Below are 11812 nucleotides of genomic sequence, written 5' to 3' on the forward strand. Positions count from 1 at the left end.
TAAGTTTCCTTTGCCGTAACGAGCGTATAACGATTCCCTGCACTCATCTGATAAATTAAGGAGAACTTCCTCAGTTATCCACACTATTTGTATATGTTACTTAATAAGCTCTCTCAGCAATACCGCAGATAGGATTTGTTTGATTCACACTTTCCTAATTGCTTACAAATATTTCCGCAATGCTAAGAAAACAGAATAACTATATAACATTATGTAATATGTATCACTGCTCGGTCCGGACACCAGCAAGAGAAAACTGCACAGAAAAACTTGCTCAAATACCTTGGCTTCAGGGTTTCGTGGAGTTCCTTTTCTTTAAAGGATAAAGCTTTTCAGTAAGATTCCCAATTAAAAACTTAAGTATTATTTTTTTCAATAAAATGAGGACTCTGACTACTTTAATGTCACTTTCACAACTCAAATAATCACGACCACAAACTTGGCTTTTGTGTGTGTACAGGTAGCATGTGCTCAGAGTAAAATCAGGTGATTTGACACTGGTTTTTTTTGCCACTTGGTAGGTTTTTTTATGTTTGCATATCAATTGCATCATAGACATAGACATATAGTAATTGCATTACTAACATGTAATGGCTTTAAACTTTACAAATCAGTTCAATAAAAATTAAATGACAAGATTTAAAACAAGAAAGTTTTATTTTCTTTTTAGTAAAGCAGCACAATAATTTTAGTGCATTTTCTAAAAATAAATAAATAAATAAATAAATAAATACTTAAGTACACCTTCTATACTCTTAATCCCCTCACAGGATGTTGGCAGGAGTGGCACAGGTGGAAGGAGGGAAGATTGTGATGAATTCTCATTTTAAGCATCCTTTTTTTACACCTCTGTCTGCCTCTATAAAATATAGGTACAAAAGTCATCAGCTTCCAAAACTTCCATTTCCAGTTCAGAGGGAAATTCCTGGACCAACTGAGTGCACCAAAAGCACAAGTGCTCAGCCTCCTGTCCCAGAATATTGCTCCGCTCTAAGTCAGCATGGCTATGTATACTCAAAAGGATTTAAACTGAGACTTGAAGTACAGGGAATTATTATTTTGGAGAGGGCATGACCAACAACTACAACGCAGTGGCAGGACAGCTGAGGTGTGTCCCGAAGCCAGCTGTGCCTCCATGGGATGGGATGACCAACAGCCCCTGTGATTGCTGAGTGCTTTGGGATGCAGCGGGCAGTAACACAGGCTGGGTAACACACTTCAGCTCTTGGGCTTCCACTTCCAATGTGGTGCAGGTAAGCCACAGCAGCAAACCCTGCGTGTCCCAAGCACGTCGGGCTGAGCGCATCACAGCTGGTGATATAAAAGTTTGGGGCAGCTGGGCTAGGAAAGTTTGGGGCAAGAGCTCACACGTACAAGAGAGCAAGCTTCTTCTTTCAAACCCAACAGCGACTATAACATAGTTGAAAACAACTACATCATCACAGGAAGGCTGTCTAAAAAGTATTAATTCATGGAAGCTCACAATCTGTTAATTGCAATAGACATTTATTTCCTTTATTAGGAAAGCCACAAACGCAACGGACACATGTTCTGTTAGCGTACAAGGTTCTTGTTCGTTTGAGGTGGTGTCAAGCGCTGCTCTCGCCTGGATGTACACCTGGTGTAAGGCACCACTTTGTCAACCTATCACTCATGAGTTTTGCACAAGGATGGAAGTTGCCTGTTTGTTGTTGTTCTCCTCTCTGCATCTCAGCCCGCCTTCCCTCTCTCATCCATAAAATTCCCACTGAGCAAACTCAAAGGTAATGGAAAGACTAACTCAGCTGCCCTGGGCCTCGTTTTGAGGCAAATGGACGATATTTCACTTGGGGGGGTGGCTCCTGCAACCCGTGGCAGCGTGGACAGTTGCGGGATGGGGGAACAAAACTGCCCGGAAAAGGGGGAGACGGGGCTCCTGCCCTGGGGGCACCTTTCAAAAATAACGTCTGAGCCACCAATAGGCTCTGCGGGCACCCGAGGTGGGGGGGGGGCGGGGGAAGGCAGCAAAGCCCCAACAGGGGCTGCTTTACAGAATTGAGGGTTTTCTCTCCGTTTCCTGTTGCTCTTATGAAAGACAAATACTGTCTAGGAAGTTCTTGCCAGATGCCCCAAAGCGAACACTCCATCTTCTAAGAACGCAGAGGGGAAAAAGGGGTTGGTTCCTCCCCCCCCCCCCCGTTTCCCTGTGCAAATGTCAAAGTTACAATTCCTTTAAAGAAAATTACACACACGCATGATTTGTTAGCACTGTTAACGCACGCAGCCAGAGGAGCTGACATCCCACAGGAGGAAATGCCAGCTAAACGTTGTTTCTAGCGTGCTCGTCCCCATTCACTAAAACAAACCGGAGACCCAAAAAGTCCGCACGCGACGCGGCTGTCAATCCCCAGCGTGCTTCGCTCCTCGTCAGCTCTTCTCCTCCGTCCCTACCCCTCGAGGAAATAACACTTTTTGCCCCTTTACCACGCCGCGGGGTGAGGCACGCAACTGGGCGACAAAGGCCAATGTGAAAAACGGGACTGGGGCGGGGGGGGGTGGGGGGAGGTGGCGGGATAGGAGTCCGGCCCTGGGACACGCGGAGGCAACGCGCTCCCACGCCTCCCGCACCCACTCCGGTGCCCGGTGTGGCAGCCAGAGCACGCAGCCCCCCTCCAGCCCCAGCCTCAGGGCAAGTACCCCGGCAGCTCTCCGCGCGCGCGGGGGGCGGGGGAGGAAGAGGGGTGTCCCATCGGTGGGGATGCTCTGTGTTCTCCTGCGCGATCCTCACCCCGCGGGACTGCAAGCCCTGGGGAGACTGTGTCTGCCCCTCAAGATCGGGCTGAGCAGTAGGGCACTGGCTCGGGGGGCTGCAGAAGAGAACTGCTGGTGTGTGTGTGGGAGGTCCCGGGCAGCGCAACCCTATCCGCACTATTAGCAGCCCCCGCGGACGGGTGCCCCACCAGGCGACATGCCGGCTGAGGAACAACGCGAAGCCAGCCAAAAAGTCTCGAGAACAACTTTTGGGGAGGGAAACAGGAGCCTCCACCCACCCCCCCCCCCCCAACCCCCGCGCCCTGCCCCCGTGCTAGCAGCCAGCCGGGATCAAGATGCCGGTGGGGCCGGCGGTGCGGGCCACCTGCCGAGGGCGAACGCGCCCCGTGGACACTTGCGGGTGGGGACTCCACGGCGCAGATACAGCCAACCGCTCGACCCTTCCCTCCCACCCCGCCCGGAGCTGCGCGGGCTTTCTCACACGGGTCCGTCGGGGGTGCCCCCCCGCCCTCCTGCTGCGGAGGGCGCCTCGGGCCGATCCCCTACCCCTCGCGTTTGCGGAGAGCTCGCCGCAAGCGGCCATGCCGGCGGGCGGGCGCGACCCATCAACTTTCTCCGCCGGCACGAAACCTCCCCGCTGGACCCTTCCCCAAAACAGGAGGCGTCCCCCGCCCCGGCCCGCTTACCTCGCATGGTGTTGGCTCCCCGCTCCACGCAGTCATGAAGCTGGGAGCCCGGGAACCGCACCACCAAAATCCCGTCTCAGCGCCCGCGGAGGCGGCGGCCGCCGCAGCCCCGCTCCACCGGGAACACCATCCCTCCTCGGCGGCTCCGCGGGGCGCGGCTCCGCGGGCCGCCCGCCGCCGGGCGCGCCCCCTCCTTGGCGGCCGCCCCGCCCGCCCGGCGCGGAGCCCCTGCGGGGGTCGCCTGGGCTGCGGAGCGGCGGCGGCTGGGGAGGCAGGAGGATGGGGAAAGGAGCGGAGTTACGTTAGGAAAAACGGGGAAAACACGCGGAGGAAACAGACCGGGGGGGTCTGCGCGGGTGGCAGAGCATGTGCGCTTTCACATGACACCGGCGCCCCTCGGCAGCACCCCGGCGCGGATTTCCACTGCGCAGCCACACAGACGCGCGGAGCGCGAGTGAGACCCAGCGAGAAGGCGGCAAAGAAGCTTATAGCGGGGGGCGGGCGGTGCCGCCGGCGCGGCCCCGCCCGCTGTCAGCGCCGCCGCCAATCGCCGCGCGCCCGCCCGCCACCGCGGCCGCCGGCGGCGGCATCGCGCTCCCGTCGCTGCTGCTGGCGGCCGCGCGCTGCCCGGCGCTGCCCCGCTCCGGGCTGGGCGCTCCCGCCAACTTTTGGCTGCGCTGGCTGCTGGGTGCTGGGGCACCGACGTGAGTCTGGTCTGCAGCGCTCTGGAGCCTGGGGAGAAAGGTAACGGGCGCAGAAGATCCCCCCGTGTGCCTCAGTATTTGTTTTCCTTTTTTTTTTTTTGTTTTTTTTGTTTTTTCCGAGGGGGAGGGGGGTGTCTCTGGGGAGGAAGGTGAAAGCGCTCACCCCGCTGTGATTGTCATCGGGGAACTGCATTCCCTTTCCCGACGAGAATGGGAAACTTTGGTGGTGAGTCATTTTCTCATTAAAGAGCGAATCTGAACGTCGAAAGCAGTTTGTTTTCCCTGTATGAGACTAACAGACGGGTTTGTCCGCGGGCAGCAGGATTTTTCCTGACTTGTAACTCCCCCTCTGAAATAACTGATGTTTTGCCTGTGAGGAAAAAAAAAAGGAAAAAAAAGGAAAAAAAAAAAGGAAAAAAAAAGAAAAAAAAAGAAGAAAAAAAAGAAAAAGACAAGACTCTGGGTCTTCCCGATGTTGGTTTTCTTTCTTTCTTTCTTTCTTTTTTTCTTTTTCTTTCTTTTTTTTTTCCCCGTATGGTAAATCATGGAACACAAACACAGGGCATCTCAGTGGGTCATCTGAGAAACAAGTCCCTGGTAGCAAGAATCACGGTTCCTAACTCCAAGCCTAAAACGGAAAAGGAAACCCCTGATTTAACTGAAGCATACCCATACAAAATTATTCATGTGGACCTCATAAATCAAAATGAGATATATTTTGAAGAGAGATACTTTTAAGTTAAATATGGACTTGACAAAGTAGATTTATTAATTCCTACATGAATTATCAGATGAAGTCCTATTAGGTCTGTTATGGAAGAGATCATAGGTAGGAGCTCTTTTGCTCTGAAAAAGTTAAGAATCAACACAGGAAAGAGACAAAGTCTTCTTTCCACTCTTGATGCAAGCTGTCAAAGCTTTACTCCTGGGGAACAAGGTGACAGGTTTACAGGAAGCAGTTCTTGTGGTTAGCCTCTTTCACAACGCCTAGTTGAACTGAAACTGAGAAAGACACGAAGAATCTGCTCTGCCAATATGGAAAATGTTTAGATTTCATGGTGAATTTTAACTGCGTTCACTATGGTGAAGATAGAGACAGTTAAAAACAAAAAATTCATGCAGAATTCCTAAGATACCAGTGGGTTTTTTTATTCTTGACCATTGTATTTATGCAATTTATGTACTGCATGCCAAGTTAGTAATACTCATTTAGGGCATTTTCTTCGGATCCCATTCAGGAACTCTTAACAATTGCTTATTTTTACTCCACTTAATCAGCATACCTTCCAATATCAGTTACATGCTATCCATCTTTTCACTTCACAAGAACAGGAGTTTATAGTGGTGTATTTTCTTTGTAATTGAGATTTCGGCAGGTGTGGTTGGCAGCAGACGGGTCTGTCTCTAGGACTCTCTTCTGTGGATTTTCCCATCAGCCGTCTCTTCAGCCTGCTCATCATGCTCAAAAGTTTCTGAGGTAATTGCGATAAAATGACTCTCACACATCACTTTACAAAGCAAGTTAGAAAGGATGGGGTCTTCACCTCGTCTTTCTAGTGGGTGTAATTTACCTAATATCTAATTTGGAATTTGAGTGAAGGTTTAATTAGCTCCTGGCTAGTGCTTGTGGCTTTAGAAAAGCAACTGGGAGAAGGAGCACAGATTCCATCTGCTTCATTCCTGGTATGAATGCAACCTGCAACCAAGACACTTTTTTTTTTTTTTTCCTCCTGGATGTCCACCTAGCAGCGGGAACAAAAGCCAGGTGAATTTGAAGAGGTGGCGATGACTCTTTTTTCATATTCTGAGTCTTGTTGTTCTTGTCTATGCCAATATGATTTTTACATTTAATTGTTGTAAAGCTGCATCCTAACAGCAGTCAAAACTTGGACAGTTAAATAACAAGCTGTCTACTTCTGAAGCAGTGCTTTCAGAATACCTTATGCTATTGCACTAAGTACTGGTGTGCCTTTATTTGGAATTTATATGGTGCTTTTGATGATGGAGACAAAACTGAAATGCCACTATTCTCTCTTAATTTTATTTTCATTTTGTTTGCAAACTTTGATTTTTTAGTCTACAAAACCCGAATAATTTGGGCCTTGAATTTTATTAACTTTTCTCTCTACTATATGGAGCATCAATTTTTATTTCTCTATTTTCAGAAGTCCCTGTAGACTTTTAGTTTATTTGTCTGTCTTGGTCCAATATAGTCTACGTGTCACGATGTCTGAGCTAACTTCTTCGCTAGCTGGAGCAAGTTGTTGAATTTGCAATTTATTCTAATACTTAGGATGAGATGTTTTCTGCTAAGCACTAGTAACGGTGGAAATAAAATGGTACATATAATGAACTTCTGTGAGTACCAGGCAAATTGTAACTACTTTATTCCAAAATGTATGGCTGCTTGAAACCATTAGGTGTCAAAGCAGGTAAACAACACACAGGAAAGCAACATGATCTGAGGTCATACTGGAATTTATAGTGTATTTAAAAACTGAATGCACATCTTCAGTAGTTAAATAATCTGAGTGGTACAATTCAGCTCACTGTTCTTGCAAGAGGGTAGATACCCTAGGTTTCAAAGAGCCTTTAATGAGATTTCTCATCTCAGATGAGTGCTTCAGAGGAAAGGTTTATAAAAAGCCAAGCATAAAGACTTAAAATACAATAAATATTTTTTTTTACTTCAAAATGTAAACAAATATTTTATTTAAAAAAAAACATTGCTAATATATTTTCACTGCAAACTAAACTATGAGAAATTGCCTTTCAGAATACTCACTTGCACCTTTCCCAAGGCTCTCTGGATGACAAATCTTCTAAGACAATATTTAAGGCCAGATAGTTTTATCATTTTAATAATTTGCAATATATTCATTAGAGCTGTAGCAAGTTATGCCTAATTTAGTTGCTTCATTAAAAATTACTGAATAGAAAATAGTCAAAACAAACTGTGTCTACAGGCCCCATTTCATTCCCCTGGATATCAATGGCTAATTTCTGTTGCCATGAAAGGAAGCCAGATGCATCCCATAGTCAAAATTTATTTCTTAGATACAATAGGAGCAAGATTGGTCACAGTTTTGTTGGTCTCAGAAACAGATACAGTCTCATTGCCAGACGTTGCTAACTTTATGTGAGTAATGACAAAGACTTTCTAATTTTTTATGTTATGACTTCTGCACGGAATTATTGACAGGAATCTGAACTTCTCCTGGAGATTCTTCACTTTAGATTCACTTTCTAAATTCTTTCCCATTTCTTTATGCCTGCAGTCCGAAAACATGCCCATACACTATCCTGTGTTTATATTCTATAAAACCTTGTAACCATCATGAAATTTCAAACTGTTTCCACAGAATATTATTTAATTCAAGAACTGTGTATTTTTTTTGCAAACTAGTAATTTTTTTTTAAAAGCAGCCCTAGAAAATCCTGACACAATCAGAAACAATATTCAGTAATTGAAAATCTTTAATTATGCCAATTTAGTTTTAGAAGCTGAGAATATAATGCATTATGCATGACAGGATAACCAGGAACTTGAAAAAATCAAAATGAAAAACCATACGTGATTATTTGCTCTGTCTTGTGAGATGAAAAGCAATCCCTAGCCACAAAGAAGGAATCTCAACTGCTGTAAATACTTCATGAGATTTAAAACCTGATGTTTTCTATAACATTGAAAATTTGTTATAAAATTTGCGTAGTTGATGTATTTACAGATTTTTTTTTCTTACAAATGCATTGTTTTTTTAAATTACTGCTGAAGCCTCATTTCATTCCATATGTTCTTCCCTGCCCTGACGGCAGAAGTTTTGGAGTGACTTACCCCCGCTTTAGGTACAGTGTCAATCACTGCATCATCATATAAAATGTCTCACTTAAGTATATCTTTGAACAAGAACGGATACTAGGTGAGAGTTCCAGCCCCCACAATGTTTATCGAAAATGGTCAGTGACTGAAAGGGCTGGCTCTAAGGATATAATTGCTGGTCAGAGCTGCGTGAACCCTAGAACACCACAAACCTTAAAATGATAGCTTGGGTTGTAAAACTCAGACAGGGGAAGAGCTAAGTTTGATGGTAGTACCTGTGCCCAAATAACCTGGTGTTTGCTCTGGAGAAACTCTAGCATTTTCAGATGTTGATGAAGTGAGAAGGAAGCAGTGGAAGACTGTTGTCCTGCCGAAAAAAGCTGCTGAGAGGCAATGACCCTCCGACATTTGCGTCCACATTCTCCTTCCTTGGCAGGGTCAGGCGTTCCTAAGCTGTTTCATGGCAACCCAAGAGGAAGAATGGGCTTCAGTGAAGGAGATAGAAAGATGAGTGTTGGAAGGAATACGCAGGCCAAAAAAAAACCTCTAGGAAAGAAGCAGGAGGGAGAAGACCTACATAGAGATGAGTGCTTCAGGTCCTCCTGCTAGCAGCTTCTGAGGGACCAGGCACTGGTACGGCAGGAACAAGGTGATTCTTCAAATGTGTACTGCTCTCATGCAGTAGTTTAAAAAGCAAGGATCTATTATAGCCAAAGATTTTCCACTTTAAATGGATGCTGACCTTCCAGCTAGATATTCTTTTTGTCTCTTGGAAGCAGTCTGATTTTTTAAATTTTTAATATTGTTTCACTGCAAAAAAAAAAAGCAAAACTCAGAATACAGATATTTTATTTATCAGGAAATGAATTAATTTTCTGGTGAAATCCCAGTTTTCCTATACATATTTGTGCACCACAGTTTTACATTTTAAAATCAAAGAAGGTCAAAAAGTTTGTTTTAAAATATTAATTGGGTTCTTTTCATTGTATGCAAAATGGATAACTATTATTTCTGAGCTAATGTCTGTTTAGAAAATCATGATTTTTAGTTCAGTAGGTTTTGATGAACTAGTTATTTACATAATTTTTTCAAATCAGTCTTTCACTATGAGAAGGATCAAAAAGCACATACTTAGTATTAATTCTTTTTTGAAAAAGGTAAAATTAAGGGAAACAGTAACATTTTGTATTCGAGATTCCAATTTCAGTCATAACCTGTGTTAAAATACACAGGTTAAAATTGCTGTATGCCGTGGTTAAAATACACAGGTTATGACTGAAATTGGAATCTTGGGTATAAAGAATGACAGGAACATGAAACAGAAAAATTTTGAAAAATTTAGAGAGCCTGACATCCTGGGCTTTACAAGAAGGATGAAACACACTGACAGGGAGTAACCTATAACCTTCTCTTGAGCATTGAGGAAGTTATTGTTATGTTACAATAAATTAATACTTGCACAACAACGATAGGCTTGAGATAAAAAGTTAGTTTGGACTTAGCAATTTAAAATGGCTGTATTCCGTGGTTTTTGAACTGAAAAAAGAAATATGTCGTCCCAGTTTTCACTGAACCAAGATACGTTTAGGTTTCTATATTTTGCTCTTCTTGTGGCTTTCGAGGTTTTCATATCTGGGGTTCTGTTTTAGACTAATCTCCCATGCACATTAAGTCTACCTCTACGCTCTGCAGCTTTAGCTGTAGCTCATGGCAACAGCTACAGTTAAGGATGCTTAAGGGCTTCTATTCTAAAGCAGCTTTTTATTTAGTTTCTTCTAACTTTTTAATATTTATTCTTTCTTTCTTTCAGGACCAAAAGTATTTATAGAATGACCTGGTACAGAGAGAGACTTTTCCTTCACGGGATACGCACCTACTACATGATGATATTCCAGAGCTATATACAAAGTTATTCTTTATTTCTGTGTTTGTAAAGTATTAGTAAACAAAACAGTAAAAACCTCTAGTGAGCAGGTGCAACTTATTCACATTGCATATACTGCAAATACTTTGAGAATTGTATACAGTCCGTTAACCTCCTATTTTTATAGTGAAAACTAAAATTGCTTTCAACATAGTTACCTTTGAAGTTGGTATCCTAAAATACTTATTTTTCAGATGGTTGGAAAAAATATGCTCAAGCACTGTTCAAACACTAAGGCCAGCGATGTTCAAAGTGCCCATTGTTGGCCTAGTTTTTTTACGTGGATGAGAATAGAATGAAGCTTTTGAAAATATGCATACTAAAAAGCAGATTTTTATAAAAAAATCTTAAAGTAGATATTTAAAGAGAATAAAGGAGCCTACAGATTGCTTACCCCTATTTTTGGCATGATCCATTTACAGGCCAACGCAAAGCAAACAAGATAGTTACGTCAGATAACAAAAATAGTCTCCAAAACCAGAAGTGACTATCTGTGCTCCCCTTTCATAAAAAAAAAAAAGCTGTTTCTCATATAAGGCTATTAGCGCCACTTTAATTCATGCAGTTAATTTTTCTTTCCAGTTCATAGGCCAATCCCAAGAGGGGAAAATTGTCCTCAGCTCAACCCCTTATATGAAGCAGGCAGATTTAGCAAGTCTTGATCTGAGAAAGTACTAATGCAAATGCTTAAGATTAAACATGTGGTTATGTGCTTTTCTGAATTAGAATCTGTGTCAGGATGCTTATTTAGCTACAATTCTGATATTATTAAAATCTTCCTGTGTTGGCTGAGCTAATACAGAAAGTGGCATTGTTTTGAATGTTCCTTTTATTTTGTACGTTTTGGGTAAGTTACACAGGATATATAAATATTTGTATGAAAGAAATAAATTAGTGAATAAACATTGCCTGCTTAAATGAAAAAATTGTTTTTGTTATATTCATTGTGATAAGATATGATTATGACTGAGTCCACAAGACACCTGCTAGATACAGTGATATAAAAATGCTGAATAACTCATACTTGTGGATAGATGTGCAAAGAAAAGTTCTCATAAGATATGTTTGAAACTAGCAGCTAGCAGAGCTGTGTGTCGCTCCAACATGAAAACAGGCACTGCTTAAATATTTCAAGTGTTAAATATCTCAGCACCTCCAGCATAGCTGGCTCATAGATGGATAAATGCACAGCTTGAACACAAATTAGCAAGGCCGAGGAGCTAATATTCCTTTAAACCTCAGGTTTCCAGGCTGGCCAGTTGCACCTGACAAACTGCAAATGTTCTCCGCTAGTATCTTCTGCTTAAATCCTTAGAATAGGAAAATGTAAAAGCCCACTAGGCCACAGTGTAGCATAAAGATGCCAGAGCTAGCTTTAAATGAATTATTTTGGGTACTGGCAACAGTCAAGCTGTGATAGCAGAGAGCTAGCTCTGCGTAAGAAGTTTATTCTGCTGCATGGGCAAGTTTAGCAGCCTGTCCTGCACTCCATGCTGTTATGGTGAGATGGCTGCAACGCGGTATTTTGCATAATACCTCTCATGCAAAATGGATCCGACCGAGCGGAGGCACGCGGCAAAAAGCCGTTAGCTGGGCCTGGGTTACACTGCAGTATAATGCACAGAAATTATTCTAACGATTTCTGCCTCTTCATGAAACCACTTCACTCTGACTCACAGCTTTCCCAGGTGAAATGTCTTGGGGTGCATCCTCTCTTTCTCCAGAAAGAAAACATTCACATGACATGAAAGTAATTAGGTGTTTCTAAGGAAGGCTGCTTCACGATTTATAATGGGACATAGGTACAAACAAAGAGGAAGTCCCCAAACAAGACTCTCAAATGAAATTAACAGCTTCAAGCCTGCTGCTGCTGCTAATAGGATGCACCAAAAACACAAGTGTCTTTCTCTCTCTTTGCTTTTAATGC

General features: G+C 43.6%; 1 long non-coding RNA gene across 1 annotated transcript; it reads left to right on the forward strand.

Annotated features, from left to right (window-relative positions):
- The first annotated feature begins 4117 nt into the window (after positions 1 to 4117).
- On the forward strand, positions 4118 to 10724 carry LOC147596306 (uncharacterized). The gene is made up of 3 exons (XR_015261498.1): positions 4118 to 4181; positions 5508 to 5618; positions 9772 to 10724. It is a non-coding gene; the product is annotated as an uncharacterized LOC147596306 (long non-coding RNA).
- The last annotated feature ends 1088 nt before the right edge of the window (positions 10725 to 11812 follow it).

The sequence above is a fragment of the Chlamydotis macqueenii genome, chromosome Z (assembly GCF_036417535.1).
Source record: "Chlamydotis macqueenii isolate bChlMac1 chromosome Z, bChlMac1.mat, whole genome shotgun sequence".
NCBI classification, from domain to species: domain Eukaryota; kingdom Metazoa; phylum Chordata; class Aves; order Otidiformes; family Otididae; genus Chlamydotis; species Chlamydotis macqueenii.